A 22,559-nucleotide genomic window follows, 5' to 3' on the forward strand; every position below is an offset into this window, starting at 1 on the left:
CTCTCTTTCTCTTTCCCTTTCTCTCTCCTTCTCTCTATCCTTCCATCTGCCCCACACCCTGGCTCCCTCCCTCTAAAATTATAATATCTGGAACTGCCTTTAGAACAAAAAGGGGAACTAGTTAAAGTGTTTATGTTAGTAGCTGAAAACTTGGTTTTACATAAAGAGTACCTCTTTAAGTAAAATAATAAAATGAAAGAATAACATATTCAGTATTTCAAAAATGTTCCTGTTTCAAAACCCAAACAAAAGTCCCTGAACATTCAACTTTCATAGCTCTGTTTTCACCAGACACTGGAAAACATTGAAACCACACCAATCCCTCAGAAATGCGTTCCTAACCACAGCTCCATGTAGGCAGACAAACAGAATTTAGGTCAGTTCCTGGAAAAGAAAGGCTTAGGAGTCACATTTAACTATTTCATGTCTGTTCATTTGTTCTCTATCTGTTTTTCTTCTTCAGAGGTCATGAAGGCCACATATCACAATGTCAATTCTCCATTCCCACCTCTGCTGATTGTACTTTTGAGTTCTCACTGGTCTGCATGATTTCCTGGAGGTCTTCATCTGGCTCCTTATCCCTTCCCAACTACGTCCAGAAAAATTTGGTCTCCCTCGGTTCTTTCCATGATGACCCAATTCAAGCTGAGACAGAGCTGTTAAGTAGACAGACTGTTCCCTTCCCTTTGTGTTATATTTTAGGATTCCTCTCGTATTGTCCCCATGTCTTGGTGCGCTCTGCTCTCTGCTATAAGTGCCCTATTCTAGAGGCTGATGCCCCATTCCAGCACAGTTAGCCTGCAGTGCAGGGGCAGTTGAGGTCTGTGTGTGAATATCACTTTAGTAGGTGGAGTTCAGGGATGGTGTGTTGGTCAGGACCTGCCACGTGGGTGGAACAGGCAGAGACACCCAGCAGCCTGTAGACCAAAAGAAGAAGAAATCTGATGTGCTGACAGAAGCAAAATGGAAGGTCCAGATGACATTCCTCTTCAAGTTAATTCCCTTCCTGAGTCTTAGATGTGTTTTCCGTTGGCTATCCTTGAAGCTGTTCAATTGATATCTCCCGCTAATTACCATTTTTTTCAGGCCCAAGTGAGCTCCAAAGCTGGCTCCTATTACATGACACAAAACTGCTCCCAGATCTGTTTCACTCCAGTGGAATTTTAAAAAAATTATGCTAATTCGTTGGGGGACTTGAACGATGTAGTAATTTTTCTATTTTGAAAGTTACGTGCTAGAAAGGTGTTGTCCAATAGGTATATAATGTGAACCACACATGTAATTTTAAATTATCTAGTAGCTATGTTTGAAAAAGTACAAAGAAACAGGTTAAATTAATTTTAATAATATATTTAACCCACTATATCCAAAATATTATCATTTAACATGCAATTGATAAAAAAAGTTATTAAGATATTTTGAACTCCTTTTCTCATACCAAGTCCTCAAAATTTTGAGGATTGAATTTCATGCTTACAGCTCATCTCCGTTTTGATCAGCCACATTTCACACGCTCAACAACGGCACGTGGCTAGTGGCGATTGGACCGCTCTGTTGGCTTTACCTAATGGGAATGGATCTATGGGTGGCTCAGTCGGTTAAGCATCTCACTCTTCATTTAGGCTCAGGTCATGATCTCAGGCTCATGAGATGGAGCCCCAAGTTGCACTCTGCACTCAGCATGGAGTCTGTTTGTCTCTCTCCTTCTGCTTCTCCACCCACTTGCGTGCTCTTCTCAGATAAATAAATAGATAAAATATTAATAAAATAAAACACCATAGTGAGCTGATAGACATTATTTCAGGGGGAGTGGGGCCTGAGGGTGACCTTCCTATGTACTACAGTGCAAAGGAAGTCACCTCTACTCTTTCATAAGGTGAGCTGTCTAATGAGAGGGGACTTCTAAAACCAAGAAGATAACAGGATAGAAAGGGGGGTGCTCCTTATTGGGTCAAAAATTTCCAATTGCATTTCCATTATTTAGGACTGTGCTAAGACCTGAAGTTGTAAAAACAAACATTTTCTAGGTTCTTGGACATTACTGTCTCCTGAAGGAGAGATACACTTGTCAGAATAGTGCAGATATAAGTTCTCTGGAGGAAAGGAAGTCAGAGTGATAAGAGCAGATCCTGGGACTTGATCTAGGGTGGAGTTGGGGAAAGCTTCTTTCAGACAGGGATGTTTAAGCTGAGATCTGAAAGACATGTAGGTGTTTACAGACCACAAAGAGAGGGAACCATCCCAGAAGAAGAGAAAGGATGTGCAAAGACAACAGGAGCATGGTATGCACTTTGGGGTAGGAGAGGACCTCTGGGACTGAAGTGTGGGATGGATGAGGGTGGTGCAATGTGGGGCAGAGATTTAAGGCCAGATCTTACACGGTGTATTAGACCACAGTTACAAATATCGGTCTTTATCCTAAGAGCAATTGGAAAACATTGTTGGGTTTTAAGCAAGGGATAGGATGTAATCAAGTTTCAGTTTTGAAAAGTCATTCCAATTATGGTGTGGAAAGTATCCTGAGGAGGGCAAAAGGTGTCTGTTAGTAGACCGCTCAGGATGCTAGTGCAAGAATCCTAACAGGAGACCATGGTGGCCCACATCCCAGGAGAGGCAATAGAGATGCAGAGAAGTGGACAACCTTGAAATATGTCTGGAAGGTAAAAGAGACAGATCTTTGTAGAGGGGATTAGGTGAAGCTTCCAAACATTGTGCAGGGACAAGAATAAAGGAGACCAGAGCTGGAGAGAGGATTGTGTAGGGTTTAGATATCTAAGAGACATGCAAGGTAAAATGTCAGGTAGCTGGTTAGATAAAGGAAGATGGTTAGATAAAGTTAGATAAAGGAATCTGGAGCTCAAAGGAAAGGTCAACACTGAAGATGATTTTTTTTTCTTTTTTTAAATTTAAAGTTTAGTTAGTTAACATACCCCCATATGACGTGGATGGAACTAGAGGGTATCATGCTTAGCGAAATAAGTCAGTCAGAGAAAGACAACCATCATATGATCTCCCTGATATGAGGAAGTGGAGATGCAACGTGGGGGATTTGGGGGGTAGGAAAAGAATAGATGAAACAAGATGGGATCGGGAGGGAGACAAACCATAAGTGACTCTTAATCTCACAAAATAAACTGAGGGTTGCTGGGGGGAGGGGGTTCGGGAGAGGGTGGTAGGGTTATGGACATTGGGGAGGGTATATGCTATGGTGAGTGCTGTGAAGTGTGTAAACCCGGTGATTCACAGACTTGTACCCCTGGGGATAAAAATACATTATATGTTTATAAAAAATTAAAAAATTTAAAAAATTAAAATTAAATTAAACGAAAAAAAAAAAAAAAAGAAATGGGCAGAAGACATGAATAGGCACTTTTCCAAAGAAGACATCCAGATGGTCAACAGACACATGATAAGATGCTCAACATCACTCAATATCAGGGAAATGCGAACCAAATTGAGGATTGAATTTCATGCTTACAGCCCATCTCCGTTTTGATCATGATGAACTACCGCATCACTCCTGTCAGAATGGTTAAATTTACAACACAAAAAACAACAGGTGTTGGCAAGGATGAGGAGAAAGGGGGAACCTTCTTACATTGTTGGTAGGAATTCAAACTGGTGCCACCACTCTGGAGAACAGTATGGAGGTTTCTCAAAAAGTTGAAAATAGAATGTTTTGCTACAATTCAGCAATTGCACAGGTATTTACCCAAGGGATACGAAAGGGTACATACACTCCAAATTTACAGCAGCATTACCAAAAATAGCCAGACTTGGAGACAGCCCAAATATCCACTGATGAAAGGGCAAAGAAGATGTGGTATGTGGAATTTTACTCGGCCATGAAGATGATTTTGAAATCATCTGTGCCTTCCTGGCCTTCACTTGCTCAGAGATGTCATGCTTGATGTGATATGTTATTCCATCTTCCCAAATCCTTCTCCCCTTCCCCTTTGCATAGTGACCCCCTACTTTTCCTTGATTCCAGATCAACTGTCACTTTCTCAGGGTGACCTTTCCTGACCCCCATGCCTATAATAACCCCTTCCCCCAACAGCACCATATATCTATCTCACCTTTGTGGCACTTGGAGAAATTACCAATTGTGGTTTTACATTTATTTGCATTCTTCTTTGATTAACGACTGCTTCTGTCACTAGAATACAAGAACAGAAAGAGGTCTTGTCTTGTCCTTTTTTTCCTTTCCTCTCCTCTCCTTTCCTTCCTTTACTTTTCCTCTCTTTCCCTTCCCTTTCCTTTTTCTTTTCTTTTCTTTTTCATTAGATTGGCTTTATTTCTTGGGGGCAGTTTTACATTCATGGAAAAATTGAGCAGAAAGTGCGAAGAGCTCCTATACATACCTTGCCCCCTCACCACACACATGCTTCCCCCATCAATATCCTGCTCCTGAGTGGTACCTTTGTTATAATCACTGAATGAACATCATTATCATGCAAAGTACATAGTTTGTATTAGGATTCACTATAGGCATTGCACATCTTTTGGGCTTAGACAATGTATAATGACATGTATCCACAATTACAGTATCATACAGAATAGTTTCATTGCCCTAAAAATCCTTTGTGCTCTATCTCACCCATTCATTCTTCCCTCTCCCCAGTGTTTTCCATGTCATCATAGATTTGTCTTTAGCAAGATGTTATACAGTTGGAATTTTACAATGGGCAGACTTTTCATTTGGCTTTCTTCATTTAGCAACATGTGTTTAAGATTCCTCCATGTCTCTTTATGGCTTGAGAGTGCATTTCTTTTTAGTGCTGAATAATATTCCATTGTCTGGATCTGCCAAAGATTACTTACATGTTCACCTATTGCAGGACATCTTGGTTGCTTCCAAATTTTGGCAAGTATGAATAAAATTGCTCTAAATACCCAGATTTTGTGTGGGTGTGTTTTCAGCTCCTCTGGGTAAATATTAAGGAGTGCAACTGCTGGATCATATGGTAAAAGAATGCTTTGTTTTTAAGATATCACCAAACTGTTTTCCAAAGTGGCTGTCCCATTTTGTATTTTCACCAACAATGAATGAGAGTTCATCTTGTTTCACATCCTTGCCAGCATTTGGCATTGACAGTGTTTTGAATTTTGATTGCTATTTTTAGTAGTATCTAATCATTTTAATTTGCAATTCCCTGATAATATATGATGTTGAGAATCTTTCCATATGTAGTCATCTTCTTAGGTGAGGTGTGTACATTTTTTTAAAAGATATTTATTTATTTATTTGAGAGTGAGAGAGCACAAGTTGGGGGGAAGGGTGAAAGGCGGAGAGAGAAACAGACCCCTCACGGAGCAGGGAGCCAGACACGGGGCTTGATCCCAGGACCCTGAAATCATGACCTGAACCAAAAGCAGATGCTTAACTGACTGAGCCACCCAGGCGCCCTGAGTAAATGTACATTAAATGAATAAAGAATGAAAGAAAATGACAGGTAATTCAAGCTGCAGATAAACATTAGTTATTGAAATAGTATAAGAATGAGATGAGAAGAGAATATTTAGGACCAAGATTTTGAGTATTTCCCTCATTTAATGGCTGGTAGAAAAGACTAATCGAACCATCATGAAACATAAGAAGAGAGGCTCAATCTCATCAGTCATTGGAGAAATTCAGATTAAAACCACTATGAAATACTACTGCATACCCACCAGAATGGTTAAAATTCTTGAAAAAGAGAAACATCAAGTATTGGTAAGGATCTGGAGCAACTGGAATGCTCATACTCTGCAAGGGCAACTGTAAATTCCAACAAACCACTTGGACAACTGTAGCCATCGGAATGCTCATACTCTACTGGCGAGCATGTAAATTCATGCAACCAACTCGCAAAACCAGTGGCATCAACCCAAACTGAATGTATTCATATTTTATGATCTAGCAATTTCACTGTACAGTAAGTACCCAACAGGCTGATGCATAGGACTTTATGATTCTATTTACATTAAGTTCAACAGGCAAAACAAATCTATTGCATTAAAAGCCAGGATAGTCATTACCTTTGGAGAGAGGTAGTTACTTGGAGGAGGACCAAGACGGGGATGACTCTAAGCTTCTGGTATTTCCTGATCTGGGTGTTGGTTAGATGAGTGCACTCAATGTGGGCGATTCACCAAAGTGTTCACTTTATGGTTTCTGAGCTTTTCTGTATGCATGTTTATACCCGAATACATTAAAAAATGCATTCAGAAAGGAAAAAGATAAATCTGTTTGGAATCCTCCAAAAGGAAGTAGTAAAGCTCTTTTACCATCTCTTCAGTGCCTGAAAGAGTGAGTCTCTGGGCCATTATAAGAGCAAAGGAAACTGTTAATAAAAACATGTTAAACATTTAAAGTGCTGATGTTTTAACTTGGAACCTAATACTGTTATGAAGAAAAACTTAACTTACGGTCATAGGAGGATAAAAATGTTTCAGAAATGGTCTAGGATTTTTAATGGTCATGAGTGAAAACATTTGGTTTTCCAAGCTGGGTTCCACTGTTGGTTCTTATCAATGTAAACTTTATTAGCCAGGACAATAACATATAAATGAGGTAATTTATTTGCCTGGACACTCACTCTGGGTTTTGTAAATTCATTATTGTTGATGAATACTAAAGTCAGCTGAGCTTGAGGTAATCGCCCAGAAATGCTATGATGGTTTCTACCAGTTTTTACCACTGAAACCGGGTTGGACATGGAAAGTTGTCCATTGAGCTGGTTAGTTTCTCATAAGCCCTCACTTACTCCCTGGAGGAGTAAAGGCCACTCAGTGATTGTTAGCACCTTGAATTGTGGAACTGGGGTAAAACAATCAAATCCTACACCAGGAAGAAGGAATTTGGTAGCGTTAAGAAAGCCTCAGAATTCTGTTCAGAAGACATTGTACTTTAGTCCTGTTACTTACTGAGTAACAGGATAATTAGTTAATGGATTAGTAAATGGATAATTACTAATTATACTTTCTGCAGCTCTGTATCCTCACCTATCCATGGGGATGATTCACTGGTTTGCTGCGGGGGATAATGATCTCACATATTCGAAAGAATTTAGCATTGGTGGGTGCTCAATAACATTCTCCTTGTTTCTTTCATGATAACTGAGAAGTAAGGAAAAAAAACCACATGTTATAATCTATATGTTTTTAATAAATAAACTTTGTGTTAATAGAGTTGTTGAATGTACAGTGTTTTCCATAATATAATCTAGTGGAAAGTGCTTCAGCCTCAGAGTACCTTGGTTCAAATCCTACCTGCCACTTGCTAAGTATACCACCTTAAATAAGTTAATTACAGTATGTGAAATTTAGTTTTCTCATTACAAAATTGTTCCTAGTTTCCCTACAGGCCATTGTGAGGGTTAATGGTGATGTATGTACTAGTCAGGGGTCTTGGTTTGCAAGTGAAACTTCACCTTACCTAAACCACAACAGGGGATTTATTGACTCTTGTTGCCAGGTTCAGGCAAAGCAGAGATGATCTGGTCTTGGGGATAACCACAACCTTGGACTCAGACACGCTAAATCCCTCTGTCTCTTGGATCAATGTTGGCACTTCTAATTCTTCTAAAATACATACCAAGAAAGGGACCCAAATGATGCTCTCCAGGCTTAAAATCTTAATTGTAAATGCTATCTCTTTTGAAAGTTTTCATGCCACCTGACTATGTTTCCCAATGGTAAAGTTTGACCTCATGCCATCTCTCTTTTCTTCTACTATGGGTGTTGGCATGGTCATCACTGTTCTTTCCCATCTCTCTGGAATGGGAGAAATTGAAGCAACCTTGAGCTTTCTTGGACTGACTTGGATGCAGCAGTTCTTTGTTCCCTAAGGGTGAGTTTTATGTCAAAAGATGCATTGCTGAGAGACTAAGTTAGGGGTACATTTGGGGTGTCTTGGTATTAGAGATTGGCCACAAACCCAGTGCATTCAGTCATACTCCCAAATCTTATTCAGATAAATCCAAGTCAACCTGTTCGTTTTTCTTTATGCACATGAGAAAAATATTTACATGTGTATATACTTATCTATTATTTATAAATGCATAATGAATAGTTTTATCCACAGGCTCATTATAATCCCCCAAACTCTTATTAATCTTTATTAACTCTTTATTTTAAGGATTTTATTTATTCGACAGAGAGAGACACAGCAAGAGAGGGAACACAAGCAGGGGGAGTGGGAGAGGGAGAGGCAGGCTTCCCACTGAGCAGGGAGGCTGATGCAGGGCTCGATTCCAGGACCCTGAGATCATGACCTGAGCCAAAGGCAGATGCTTAACGACTGAGTCACCCAGGTGTCCCAACCTTTATTAACTCTTTATTATTCCTTGTAGTATATAATACAATATTTATCTATTTATAAAATGGTCTTTTTATTATGTACAGACTATATGTAAACAAACCACCCATGCTGAAAACAATAGGTTCTGGCTTTTCTCAGGGCCCTCAGAAGCCTCTTGGAGACCGTTCCTTCCCTTCAGAAAGGGGAGTATGTGTGCTTGCGTGTGCATGTGTGTTTAACCTTCTGATTCCCGGGGTTTGACCAGCTTCATTTAGCCACATCCCCCTCCTTGCCTTAACCCCTGGCTTTGAGCTTCTCTGATCCAGGAGGATACCTCAGCCTGGGGCAGGCATGAGCCAATCCTTCAACCTCCCTCTTATTCTTCTGCAAAGCATCACTCCGCTGGGTAAAAACACTTACAGACGTTGATTTTATTCCGAATCTGTTTCAGGGTACGTGGATAATAATTCCTCTCATCCCGGGCCATAGCCATTTTAGTCCTCTCCATGCTTCTCCACCACGTAGCGTACATAGTCAATGAGGTCTCCAGACAGCGTGTTTCCTTTCTTTTCTGGAAGGCTGGCTTCTGCCTCCAGGTCGTTTAGCACATAGGGCTTCCGCACACGCTCCATAGGCCTCTCCTCTACGTCCACATCCATGGCCTTCACCTTTCTCTTATGGAGGGGAACTGCCTTGTTGGGGTCCATAGCCAACCCCATCTCGGCCAGGTTCTGTGGCACGGATTTGGTGTGGTCCCAGGCATGTTGGATGTGGGAGCACTCGACCCATGACGCTGCTTTCCATCGAGCATTCTGGTTCAGCCGCTTCCGGTTAACATTGTAACTGAACTTCTGTCTCCTGGTCTTCCCCTTGGCTTTGGGCATTGCCTTGACCACCGAACCGGTGACTGTAAGTGGGTGGCTCTCACTCTCAACGCCTCGAGTCGCAGACTCTATAGCACGATATTTAAACACAAGCTTTGGATCTAGAGAAAGTATGGTTTTCAGTCTTGGTTTTATCACTGACCAGATGATATTTCAGGCTAACCTCCCATTTAGGCTGGTTTCCCTAAAAAATTATCTCAGACAGTGTCTGATTTGTTCTAGGAGTCCTGTATTAATAACTGTAATCTACGTAGAGACATCTGAAGCATATAGACTTGCCAATTATTATTTTTTTTCATCTGTATGTTCATTCTGGCCACAACCCTACTGTTCCAGAGAGGCAGGTGTCCCAGAGTCCTTTAAGAAATCAACAGTAAGTGGAAGAACAAGGCAAAGGTTGACATCACAAAATATCAGAATCGCTTGGGTAGCTGAAACAACAGAAATTTATCTTCTCACAGTTCTGGAGGCTAGAAGTGATACCAGGGTTTGGCCAATTCAGTTTCTGAGGAGGGCTCTCTTTCTGGCTCGCAGACGACCCTCTGCTTACTCTCTCCTCACCTTCAGTGCACGCCCACAGAGAGAGAGAGAGAGAGAGAGAGAGAGAGAAAGAGAGAGTGAGGAGGCTCTGTGGGGTCTCTGCTTGTAAGGACAATAATCCTATCAGATCAGGGCCTTACCCTTATGACTTTGTTTAACTATAATTATCCTGTCTATGGGCCCTATCTCTAAATAATAATAACAAATAAGGGGAATTAGGGCTTTAACATATGAACTTGGAGGGCAATTCAGTCCATAACACAAAACAAAATCTACCTAAAATTGAATATAAATAGAAACAAAAAAACCTAACTGTATATCAAATTACATGACCACAGAGAAAAAAACAATGCAATTAACTTTAAACTATGTGCTCTGGTTGTACGATCTTAGTGGATTTGAGGACAAAAGGAACTGTTGAGAAAACCTGAATTTGCTTAGTAGTTTTGTTGTAGGGAGTGGTACTGGTTAACCTACATTGGAACTGTTTTCTCTACGTTGTAGGATAGATGTTTTGCATTGTTTGGAACCAGGGAAGGGGAAAATAAGTCATGGTGGGGAGGTGAGAAAGAAGAGCTGTGGTTGTATTAGTATGAACTCATCTTTGTTTGTTCCTTTAATTGAATCCATTGAAAGAAACTATATGCTCTTTCCAATGTCACTGAAATAATTAGCACCAAAATCTTGATGTTTAAAAAAATCAGGGATCCTTACAGAAATAGCTGACTTGTGGGTCTGGGGCAGGAAAAGTGAAAGGTGAATCTGAAACCCTTACTGTGTCAGATTACTTATTCACTAGAGAGGGAAAAGTTACCTTTACAATGAGAAATCCGGCAGACGCCATCTTAATTGAATTAAGATCACCAGTAATGGTATACATTTGCAACCGAGACCCCCGATCTGATGTGAGGGGGAAGAATACAATACCACCTTTGTAGTATTCTTGCCAAAATGCTCAACCTGCCTCTAATTTAGGGAAAACAATCAGACAAGTCCAGAATATAGAAGACATTCTACCAGACAAGTAGCTTTTCAAAAATGTCAGAAATCATGAAAGGTAGAATAAGGCATGAAACTGGGTTATATTTTTATATAATATTTAATTATATTTATATTACATAAATATATAATTTTTATTTATATATAATATATAAAAATTTATATATAAAATTTATATAAATATATTTATAATTAATTTTTAATTAATTAATATAACTGGGTTATATTTTTATATAATATATTTATATATATTTATATGTATTATATATATTTGATATTAATTAATGAATACAATGACAAATTATTATAACAACTATTAACGTAACAATATTATTGTTTCTCAAAGTTAAATATCTTGAGAATGATAATGTTATTATAGTTTTATATGAGAATGTTTTTGTTTTGGGGAGATATATGCTGAAGTACTTAAGGGTGAAATGTGATGATAAGTCTCATTTACTTTCAAATGGTACAGCCAAAAAAAGTGTCTCATATATATATATATATATATATATATATATATATACACACACCACATATATATGGTTTATAAACATAAATTTTATAGTTATTTATATTTTAATATTTACTTTATATTTATATTATTACATATATAATATATAAATGAAAATATATATTTATAATATATGGTTTATATATATGGTGACAGTGAAGGATATCTGAATGATTTGTCCAATTCTTTTAACATCTTGGTAGACTCAAAAATTTTCAAAACAGAAAGTTTGAGGCAAAACTCCAATGTCTCTTTTAGTGTAACACTATAAATTTCCCCATTTGCCAGCAGCTCCTTAGCTAGAAAATTCAGGCTAGAAAGTTGAGGCAATTCAAGAGTGATTCTAGAGGGAGACATATTGCTTTCTTCTGCTTGTCCACATTGAGTGTTAGAACAGATTGCAAGATTTGTTACAAATAAAGTTCAATCCTAGAGTCTAGAATCCATGGTTGGATGGGGGCTTAAGGTCATATAGTTCATACATGAATATGTCATGGCAGAAGGTGAGAAAGGAGAGTAGTTCCAGTCTCTTGGATTTCTGGAGCAGTATAAACAAACATACAAACAACTAAACACGTGCACATAGAAGAACAAAACAAAACATTGGGAGGAACTGATGTAAAGTTGCTAATTCCATATCTTGTCTAGTGAAGACTGGCCTAAAAAATTAAAAGCTCACCCATTATTCCATCTGTTATCACACACGGGTCACTAAAAATGTCATTTTAATGAAATAATGACCTCAAAGAAAAAAGGCAGTCAGGGTGGAAAGTTTTTTAAAAACCAGCTGCATTCAGCCGCGTGAATGCACACATTATTCTTGTTCAGGGTGGACAAGCGAAGATGTGGCAGGCTGCTGGGAGTTGCTGGATAGGCACTGGGGACCACCATGGAGTCCTACCACTTCCCAGCAGGGAGTCACACCTGCCACTTGGTTTTGCTTTGAGTCTCCAGGAGAGACAGGAGGACCGTTAAATCCTTGCTCCAGATCATATGCCACCTTGGACAATTCCTTGAAGAGTAAGTCTCTCCTGTAGATGAGCGGAAATGGGCCACTCTGTGGCTTTTCCTCTTTGATGGCTACTTTGCCATCTGGAGGACATCAGAATTTAGCCAGATCAATTTTTTCCCCTCAAATGAGGTAAGGTATGAGTCCAAAAAGAAAGAAAATGGGTGCCAGTCTTTCCCTCTCTTTTTGAATATGCTTGTGTCATTTGAAGGTGGCTATCTTGTCTTAACTCATCGCTAGTTGTAATGCACCAGTCTTTCAAATACCCTTTCTAAGCTGTTCTTTGGTTACTTGATTGATCTGTTATTTCTTGAGCTTCCCCTGGTTGCTAGGATTGGTGTCGTGCCAATGTGTCTGTGGTCCTGTGAGGTTCCCTTCTCATCAAGGATGCCTGGTTTGCTCTCCTGCGAAACCAAAATCTTGAGTGACATTGTTATTTGGGGTTGGGTTTGGGTGGAAGGATCTGTCCTCACTGAATTTCTTTGGGCTCTAAGAAATGGAACTTCACTTCCTTCTCACGTGAGTCAAGAAGGGGACTGTGGTATGTTTCATGGGTAGTTCAGAGATCCAAGTCAGGGAATGTGGATCTATCAGGAGAAGCCTGACCCAGAAACTGGAGGGCTGACTGGAACCCTGTCCGTTATTTCCTAGACTCTCTCTTCCTCTTGAAACATGGTCAAAACCCATTTGTCTCTCTACAACCTGGCTTCACACCCTCTTCTATGTCATGCTCATGTTATATCTATGGATATCTATATACACCCTCTTCTATGTGGCTCATGTTATATCACCTGGGTTTCTAGCACCTTTGTTCCAGATGCATGTGGAGACTGAATAGAATCTCAGGGCCTCAATTCCAAATTCCTGTGAGAGAATTTTTTTGGTCTGTTTTCAGTCGGATATCCACCTTTGCCTACCTGTGGTCCAGTCATCGGTCAGGGAGTTGGGTAGGTAGTAAAACAGTTGCTGCTGGGGCCTCCCACCCCTAAAGCCCACTTCACTTTATTTTATTGGTAGAAGGAGCATTCCGTAGAGGAAAGTGTCTTTCCAAACTGGGCAGAATTTCTAAAAAATCATCTGGCAGAGGATTCTTTAATCTATTGAAGACTTTATAAATATGGCAATAATAGTAAAATTAGAAGAACTGAACTCATTTCTGAGTGAGCTGAGTTGAATTTATCGCCACTCAGCTGAAACATGAATACTGTCAGTAATCTATCACTCTCTTGCCAATTACGACTGGGAGAATGATGTCTGTCCTGTCTCATCCTGCTCATTCTGAACTTTTCTCCTGCTTACTGAATATCTGCTGGGGTTTAATGTGCTGATCTCTTTGATATGGACCATGGAGTAGGATATTAAAAAAAAAATCTCGGGACTTTCATAGACATTCCATCTGCAGTTCCTCAAAGTTCAGATTTTAAGTACTCATCATCTGTTTTTATAGCTCTAGTTAGTGTGTGTGTGTGTGTGTGTGTGTGTGTGTGTGCATAAACCTACAAGGCTGGAATGTAGGAGGTTTGTTTTCCTTCAAACTTCTTTCCATCATGCATGTTGAAGACCCTTATCACCCAGCAGTGGGTTTCCCTCTGCCTTGTCTCTTTCTTAGCTGAGCTATGTGATCTCTGAGCTATGGTTCTGACACATTTACAGCAGGCACTGACTCGGTATGGGAGAGCTGTTTTGAAGCTGAATATGGCCCAGTGAGGGCTCCTAAATTGTGTAGAAGCCTGGCATTCCCAGATGGTTCCAGAGCGGTGCTTCCAAACACCTCTCTGGCTGAGCTCCTCCCACGCCCAACATCTTGATAGGCCATGGGTTCCCAGACAGAGCAATACAATGAGAACACCTGATATCTGATAATAGACTTGTAAGAAAATACAACAGAAACCCAGATAAGACCCCCGAAGTCCAAACACCCCCTCTATGACTGGTATCATTCATAAGAGAAAGCATTTTGGGGCATCTGGGTGGCTCAGTTGGTTAAGTGTTCAACTCTTGATCTCTTGGCTTGGGTCTTGATCTTGGGGTCATGAGTTCAAACCCCGCATTGGCTCCATGCTGGGCATGGAGCCTACTTGAAACAAGAAAGGACATTTTAATACCTGCAAAACAAGAAAGTTATAACCTCAGGATAATATACTTGGATACATTTGGTGTAAAGGAAGCTTATTACTTTATCTTTTTTTCTCTTCTCATTTTGCTGCAGGTTGACAGAAGTCTGTCCCATACAGTGGGGGAACCACACTTTCAGCTACAATGTGCAATGAAAGATGTATGGAAGTTCCAGACCTGTCCTTGAGAGTTCATGCCAGAAATCTCAGCGGGAAACAACCTTCAAAATCATCTTCTCCAGACCTCTTCTCAGTGTTAAGATAAATTAAATAACGCAACGCTTTCTGGTGGTGGAGATATGACTACAATGTAGTGTAAAAAGTGAAAAATCCCCACAAGGAGGTAGGAAAATGTCCAATGGAAAGTAAGAGGAGAGAGAAAGCCGAGGTTTCAGGGACATAGCATATGAGCCAGACTTTGAGGGCTGTTGTGATTTAGACCCATGGCTCTTAAACTTAATATTCATCAGAATCAACCCACAGAACTGGGTCTCTCAGTTAGTATGACAGTTTCCCAAGTGGTGATGTTCCTGCGGCTGCTCTGGGGACCATACTTTGAGAACCATGGGTTTAGAGCCGCAGAGACTGGGGCTTAGGCAGAGGTGCAGAGGCCAGCAAGTAGTGTAGGTTGGTGCAGGTAAGACGGGCAGACCAGATTTTGTAGAATAGTGAGTGCCATGTGAGGGAGCTCAGACTTGATTTGGATAGGCAATCGGGAGCCATACAAGAGTTTTGAGCCAAAGAGTAGAATTTAAAACAGTATCACATAAAAAAGAATGAGGTGCTAACACATGCCACAATGTGGGTGGACCAAAGACTATGCTAAGCCAAGGAAGCCAGTCACAAAGGACCATGAATTGTATGATTCCATTTATGTGAGTTGGCAAATCCATAGAGACAGAAAGCAGATCAGTGAGTGCTGGGGGCTGGGGAGAGGGGGCTGTGGAAAATGACTGCTTAATGGGTAGAAGGTTTCTTTTTGGGGTGATGAAAATGTTCTAGAACTGGATAGTGGTGATAGGTGCACAATCTTGGGGTACATTAAATGTCACTAATGGAAAATTTTATGTCCTATGTATTTTATTATAATAAAAAACCCCTCAACATCATATTTCTTACATAATCAGATTATGTCACATGAAACTGTTTTAGATGTAATGTTAATAGGTAAAAAAAATACAAAGTTATGTATGTAGAATGGTTATAACCATTCCAGGATGTAACCTTACATATAAGAAAAAAGATCAGAAATAACTTACTATTAGTTGTGTGTGTATGTGTTTGTGTTTTGGATGGTAAAATAATGTGATTCTCCTTTGTCATAGTGTTTCTTAGTTTTCAATAAATGACCAGATATTACTTACATAATTACAAAACTGCTTCAGAAAAGGAGAAAAAGGGAGTGCCTGGGTGTCTCTTCAGTTAAGCATCTGCCTGTGGCTCAGGTCATGGTCCCAGGGCCTTGGGATCAAGACCCACATTGGGTTCCCTGCTCAGTGGGGAGCCTGATTCTCCCTCTTCCTCTGCTTGCTGCTCCCACTGCTTGTGCTGTCTCTCTCTGTCAAATAAATAAATAAATCTTAAAAAAAGAGAAAAAGGAGAGTACCAGCTCTAGATAACTTCAAGAATACCTGAGTGTTATCTGCAAAGGCAGGATTGAGCCTGAGCTTTGGAACAGATGTGTGTCCCAGATGCTGGGACTGAGAAGTCAGACTGACATGAGCAACACAGGACAGGACCAGCATGAGGAAGCAAGCAGTCGCCAGCAGAAGTGTTAACTTCCCACCACTCACCATCTAGAGGTCTCCTCCTTGGCATCCAGCCCTTCTTTCTACTTTCCTTTGGTTTTCCTCTTTCATTCAGGTGGCCCCATGTCTCAAGGATTTCATTGGTTCATCCATTCATTTTTCCCAGCAAATATTTGTTGAGCATCTACTATGTGCCTCCAATACTTTATCCATGTAGCTAAGTTGCAGTCTTGTTATTCTCACCAGCTGGCTCTGGTTTAACATTGTAGAATTTTATATTGCTTCTCTCTTTCATTTTCTAAACAACTCTTTTCTATTCCTGGTCCAAGCTGCAACCTCCTCTCTCAATTCCCCTAGATAGTGAAGAAGTAATCATGCCTTTTCTGTTTCACTTCTCTGGATTGTGCCCTTGAGTTCAGGCTAGATATTGCAGTCCAGATGAGGTTCTGGACAGCCTGGTGGCCTGGTCAGTAAAATCATCCCCAAGTGGTGCCTTGTCCTCCTTGGATCCAACCCTTCCATGCGATAGCCCTGCTACATTATTCTGAGCTAGCCTTGTCAGCTTTGACTCATCTCTGCTTCTCTACCAGCTTCTTCTCTCTACTCTTGCCACTTCTTGGTCACTAGCTTAAATCTTATAGGCTATGTTTTTTTCTGCTTTAGACCTGGATCTATTATCTCCGCTTTGCATTTATTTTATTTCATTTCATTTTATTAACATATATTATTTTATTTTATTAACATACAATGTATTATTTGCTTCAGGGGTACGAGATTGTGAATCATCATTCTTACACAATTCACGGCACTCACCATAGCGCATACCTTCCCCAGTGTCCATAACCCAGTGGCCCTATCCCTCCCCCTCACCCAGGAACTCTCAGTTTGTTCACCGAGATTAAGAGTCTCTCTCTTATGGCTTGTCTTCCTCCCCAGTCCCATCTTGTTTCATTTTTTCTCTCCCTTCCAGCCCTGCCTCTCAAATTCCTCATATCAGAGAGATCATATGATAATTGTCCTTCTCTGACTTACTTCACTTAGCACAATACCCTCTAGTTCCATCCACATTATTGCAAATAGCAAGATATCATTTTTTGATGGCTGCATAGTATTCCATTGTAGATATGTACCACATCTTCTTTATCCATTCATCTGTCAATGGACATCTGGCTCTTTCCATAGTTTGACTATTGTGGACATTGCTGCTATAAACATTCAGGTGCACGTGCCCCTTCAGATCACTACTTTTGTATCTTTAGGGTAAATACCCAGTAGTGAGATTGCTGGGTCATAGGGTAGCTCTATTTTCAGCTTTTTGAGGAGCCTCCATACTGTTTTCCACAGTGGCAGCACTAGCTTGCATTCCCACCAAAAGTGTAGGAGGGCTCCCCTTTCTCCACAACCTCGCCAACATTTACTGTTTCCTGACTTGTTAATTTTAGCTATTCTGACTGGTATGAGGTGGCATCTCACTGTGGTTTTGATTTGTATTTCCCTGATGCCAAGTGACATTGAGCACTTTTTCATGGGTCTGTTGGCCATATGGATGTCTTCTTTGCAGAAATGTATGTTCACGTCTTCTGCCCATTTCTTGATTGGATTATTTGTTCTTTGGCTGTTGAGTTTGATAAGTTCTTTATAGATTTTTGGATACTAGCCCTTTATCTGATATGTCATTTGTGAATATCTTCTCCCATTCTATCAGTTGTCTTTTGGTTTTGTTGACTGTTTCCTTTGCTGTGCAAAAGCTTTTGATCTTGATGAAATCCCAATAGTTCATTCTTACCCTTGGTTCCCTTGCCTTTGGCCATGTTTCTTGGAATAAGTTGCTGAGGATGAGGTTAAAGAGGCTGATGCCTATGTTCTCCTCTAGGATTTTGATGGCTTCCTGTCTCACATTGAGGTCTTTCATCCATTTTGAGTCTATTTTTGTGTGTGGTGTAAGTAAGTGGTCCAGTTTCATTCTTCTGCATGTGGCTGTCCAATTTTCCCAACACCATTTGTTTAAGAGACTGTCTCTTTTCCATTGGACATTCTTTCCTGCTTTGTCAAAGGTTAGATATGTCAAAGATTAGAGATGAGGGTCCATTTCTGGGCTCTCTATTCTGTTCCATTGATCTATGTGTCTGTTTTTGTGCCAGTACCATACTGTCTTGATGATGACAGCTTTGTAATAGAGCTTTAATTCTGGAATTGTGATGCTGCCAACTTAGGTTTTCCTTTTCAACATTCCCCTGGCTATTCAGGGTCTTTTCTGGTTCCATATAAATTTTAAGATTATTTGTTCCATTTCTTTGAAAAAAATTGATGGTATTTTGATAGGGATTGAATTAAATGTGTAGATAGACATTTAAGTAAGTAGAATAGACATTTTCACCAAATTTGTTCTTCCAATACATGAGTATGGCTCGTTTTTCCATTTCTTTGTATCTTCCTCAATTTCTTTCATGAGTAGTTTATAGTTTCCTGAGTACAGCTTCTTTGCCTCTTTAGTTAGGTTTTTTCCCTAGGTATCTTATGGTTCTGGGTGCAGTTGTAAATGGGATTGACTCCTTAATTTCTTTCTCCTGTCTTGCTATTGGTGTATAGAAATGCAACTGCTTTCTGTGCATTGAGTTTATATCCTGACACTTTACTGAATTCCTGTATGAGTTCTGCAGATTTGGAGTGGAGTCTTTTGGGTTTTCCACATAAAGTATCATATCATCTGCGAACAGTGAGAGTTTGACTTCTTCTTTGCTTATTTGGATGCCTTTTATTTCTTTTTGTTGTCTGATTGCTGAGGCTAGGACTTCTAGTACTATGTTGAATAGCAGTGGTGATAGTGGACAGCTCTGTCATGTTCCTGACCTTAGGGGAAAAGCTCACATTTTTTTCCCATTGAGAATGATATTTTTGCTGTCGGTTTTTTTAAGGAATGCTTTTATGATATTGAGGTATATACTCTCTATCCCTACACTCTGAAGAGTTTTAATCAAGAAAGGAGTTGTACTTTGTCAATGCTTTTTCTGCATCTCTTGAGAGGATGATATTGTTCTTGTCATTTCTTTGATTTATGAAGTGTATCACATTGATTGATTTGGGATGTTGAACCAAACTTGCAGCCCAGGAATAAATCCCACTTGGTCCTGGTGAATAATCCTTTTATTGTACTGTTGGATTCTATTGGCTAATATTTTGGTAAGAATTTTGGCATCCATGTTCATCAAGGGTATTGGTCTGAAATTCTCCTTTTTGATGGGGTCTTTGTCTTGTTTTGGGACCAAGGTAATGCTGGCCTCATAAAATGAGTTTGGAAGTTTTGCTTCCATTTCTGTTTTTTGGAACAGTTTCAGGAGAATAGGTATTAATTCTTCTTTAAATGTTTGGTAGAATTCCCCTGGGAAGCCGTCTGACTGTGGGCTCTTGTTTTTTGGGAGATTTTTGAATACTGCTTCAATTTCCTTCCTGGTTAAGTGTCTGTTCAGGTTTTCTATTTCTTCCTGGTTCAGTTTTTGTAATTTGCATGTCTCTAGGAATGCATCCATTTCTTCCAGATTGTCAAATTTGCTGGTGTATAGTTGCTCATAATATGGTCTTATAATTGTTTGTATTTCTTTGGTATTGGTTGTGATCTCTCCCCTTTAATTCATGATTTTATTAATTTGGGTCCTTTCTCTTTAATTTCTGTTAGGTCTGGCCAGTGATTTATCAGTTTTATTAATTCTTTCAAAGAACCAGCTCCTATTTTCGTTGATTTGTTCTACTCTTCTTTTGATTTCTATTTCATTGATTTCTGCTTTGATCTTTATTATTTCTCTTCTCCTGCTGGGTTTAGGCTTTCTTTGCTGTTCTTTCTCCAGCTCCTTTAGGTGTAGGGTTAGGTTGTGTATTTGAGACCTTTCTTTTTTCTTGAGAAAGGCTTGTATTGCTATACTTTCCTCTCAAGACTGCCTTTGCTGTGTCCCAAAGATTTTGAACTGTTGTGTTTTCATTTTCATTTGTTTCCGTGAATTTTTAAAAATTCTTCTTTAATTTCCTGGTTGACCCATTCATTCTTTAGTAGGATGCTCTTTAGCCTCCATGTATTTGAGTTCTTTCCAATTTTCCTCTTGTGGTTGAGTTCTAGTTTCAAAGCATTGTGGTATGAAAAGAGGCAGGGAATGATTCCAGTCTTTTGGTACTGGTTGAGACCTGATTTGTGACCCAGGATGTGATCTATTCTGCAGAATGTTCCATGTGCACTACAGAAGTATGTGTATTCTGTTGCTTTGGGGTGGAATGTTCTGAATATATCTGTGATGTCCATTTGGTCCAGTGTGTCATTTAAAGCCTATATTTCCTTGTTCATCTTTTGCATGGATGATCTGTCCATTTCAGTGATGGAGGTGTTAAAATCCTCTACTGTTTTTGTATTATTGTCAATGTGTTTCTTTGATTTGGTTATTAATTGGTTTATATAATTGGCTGCTCCCATGTTAGGGGCATATTTAAAATTGTTAGATCTTCTTGTTGGACAGGCCCTTTAAGTATGATATAATGTCCTTCCTCATCTCTTATTATAGTCTTTGGTTTAAAATCTAATTTATCTGATATACAGATTGCCACCCAGCTTTCTTTTGATGTCCCCTAGCACAGTAAATTGTTTTCCACCCCCTCACTTTAAATCTGGAAGTGCCTTTGGGTCTAAATGAGTCTATTGCAGACAGCATATTGATGTTTGTTTGTTTTTTATCCATTCTGATACCCTGTGTCAGATAGCCCATTTACATTCAGGGTAACTAACAAGAGATATGAATTTAGTGCCATCGTATTGCCTACAAGGTGACTGTTACTGTGTATTGTCTCTGTTCCTTTCTGGTCTATTACTTTTAGGTTCTCTCTTTGCTTAGAGGACCTCTTTCAATATTTCCTGTAGGGCTGGATTGGTGTTTGCAAATTCTTTTAGTTGTTTGTTTGTCCTGGAAGCTTTTTATCTCTCTTTCTATTTTTAGTGACAGCCTAGCTGGATATAGTATTCTTGCCTGTATATTTTTCTTGTTTAGCGCTTTGACTAAATCATGCCAGTCCTTTCTTGCCTGTCAGGTTTCTGTGGATAGGTCTGTTGCCAATATAATATTTCTACCATTGTATGCTACAGACCTCTTGTCCCAAGCAGCTTTCAGGGTTTTCTCTTTGTCACTGAGACTTGTAAGTTTTACTATTAGATGATGGGGTGTGGATCTATTTTTATTGCTTTTGAGGGGGGATCCTCTGTGCCTCCTAGAGTTTGAAGCTTATTCCCTTCACCAAATTAAGGAAATTCTCTGCTATAATTTGCTCCAATATACCTTTTGTCCCCTCTTTCTCTTTCTTCTTCTTCTCGGATCCCAATTATTCTAATATTGCTTCATCTTATGGTGTCACTTATCTCTCAAATTCTCCTTTCATGGTCCAATAATTGTTTGTCTCTCTTTTTCTCAGCTTCTTTATTCTCCATCATTTCTTCTCCTATATCACTAATTCTCTCTTTTATCTCATTCTCTCTTTTATCTCATTTATCCTAGCAGTAAGAACCTCCAGTTTTGATTTCACCTCATTAATAGTTTTGACTGCAACTTGGTTAGATTTTAGGTCTTTTGTTTCTACAGAAAGAGATTCTCTAGTATGTTCCGTGCTTTTTTCGAGTCCAGCTAACATCTTTATAGTTATCATTCTGAACTCCAGTTCTGACATCTTACTAATGTCTGTATTGATTAGGTCCCTAGCCATCAATACTGCCTCTTGTTTTGTTTTGTCATCTTATCCAGAAAAGAATAGATGAATGAGAGAACAAAATACTAAAAGGGTAGCAACAACCCCAGAAAAATATACAGTTACCAAATCGGAAGAGACCCAAAACCAGGGGGAGAAGAAAGGAGAAAGAAAAATTTAAAAAATTATATATATTAGACTGATGAATATAACAGAACCACACACTTGATTTTTGGTATTTTTGGTCTGTTAGAAGAAACTGTCTCCCAAAATTTTAAAGAAAGAAAACTTATATATATACAAAAATAAGGGTAAACACAATGAAGGGATGGCATATGACTGTAAAGGTGAAAATTAAAAAGGATTCTAAATCTAAAAAGGAATTGGTAAGATAAGAAGTTGGTTGAAAAAAGAAAAAAAAAAGAAGAGGAAGGAATGTGATCAGGCTGGAAACTAGAACAAAGCCATGTGCTAAATTTAGGGTATATTTTGATCTGTTAGAAGAAACTCTATCCTAAAATTTTAAAGGAAGAAAAACCTATATGTATACAAAAAAATAAGGTTAAATACAGTGAAGGGATAGGATATGACTATAACAATGAAAATTTAAAAAGATTTTTTAAAAAAGGTATTGACAAGATAAAATATTTTTAAAAGGTTAAGTTAGGAAAAAGGAAAAACTTAAAAAACAGAATAAGAAAAAAATTTAAAAATTTAACTTTGAATGACTAAAAAATCATGGGAAAAGAGCCATG

At 39.2% G+C, this 22,559-nt stretch overlaps 1 pseudogene; it reads right to left on the reverse strand.

Moving 5' to 3' along the window:
• Positions 1-8,578: 8,578 nt before the first annotated feature.
• On the reverse strand, positions 8,579-9,168 carry LOC116878310 (annotated as a pseudogene).
• Between the last annotated feature and the right edge of the window lie 13,391 nt (positions 9,169-22,559).

The sequence above is a fragment of the Lontra canadensis genome, unplaced genomic scaffold, assembly GCF_010015895.1.
Source record: "Lontra canadensis isolate GAN:19392208 unplaced genomic scaffold, GSC_riverotter_1.0 scaffold57, whole genome shotgun sequence".
NCBI classification, from domain to species: Eukaryota; Metazoa; Chordata; class Mammalia; order Carnivora; family Mustelidae; genus Lontra; species Lontra canadensis.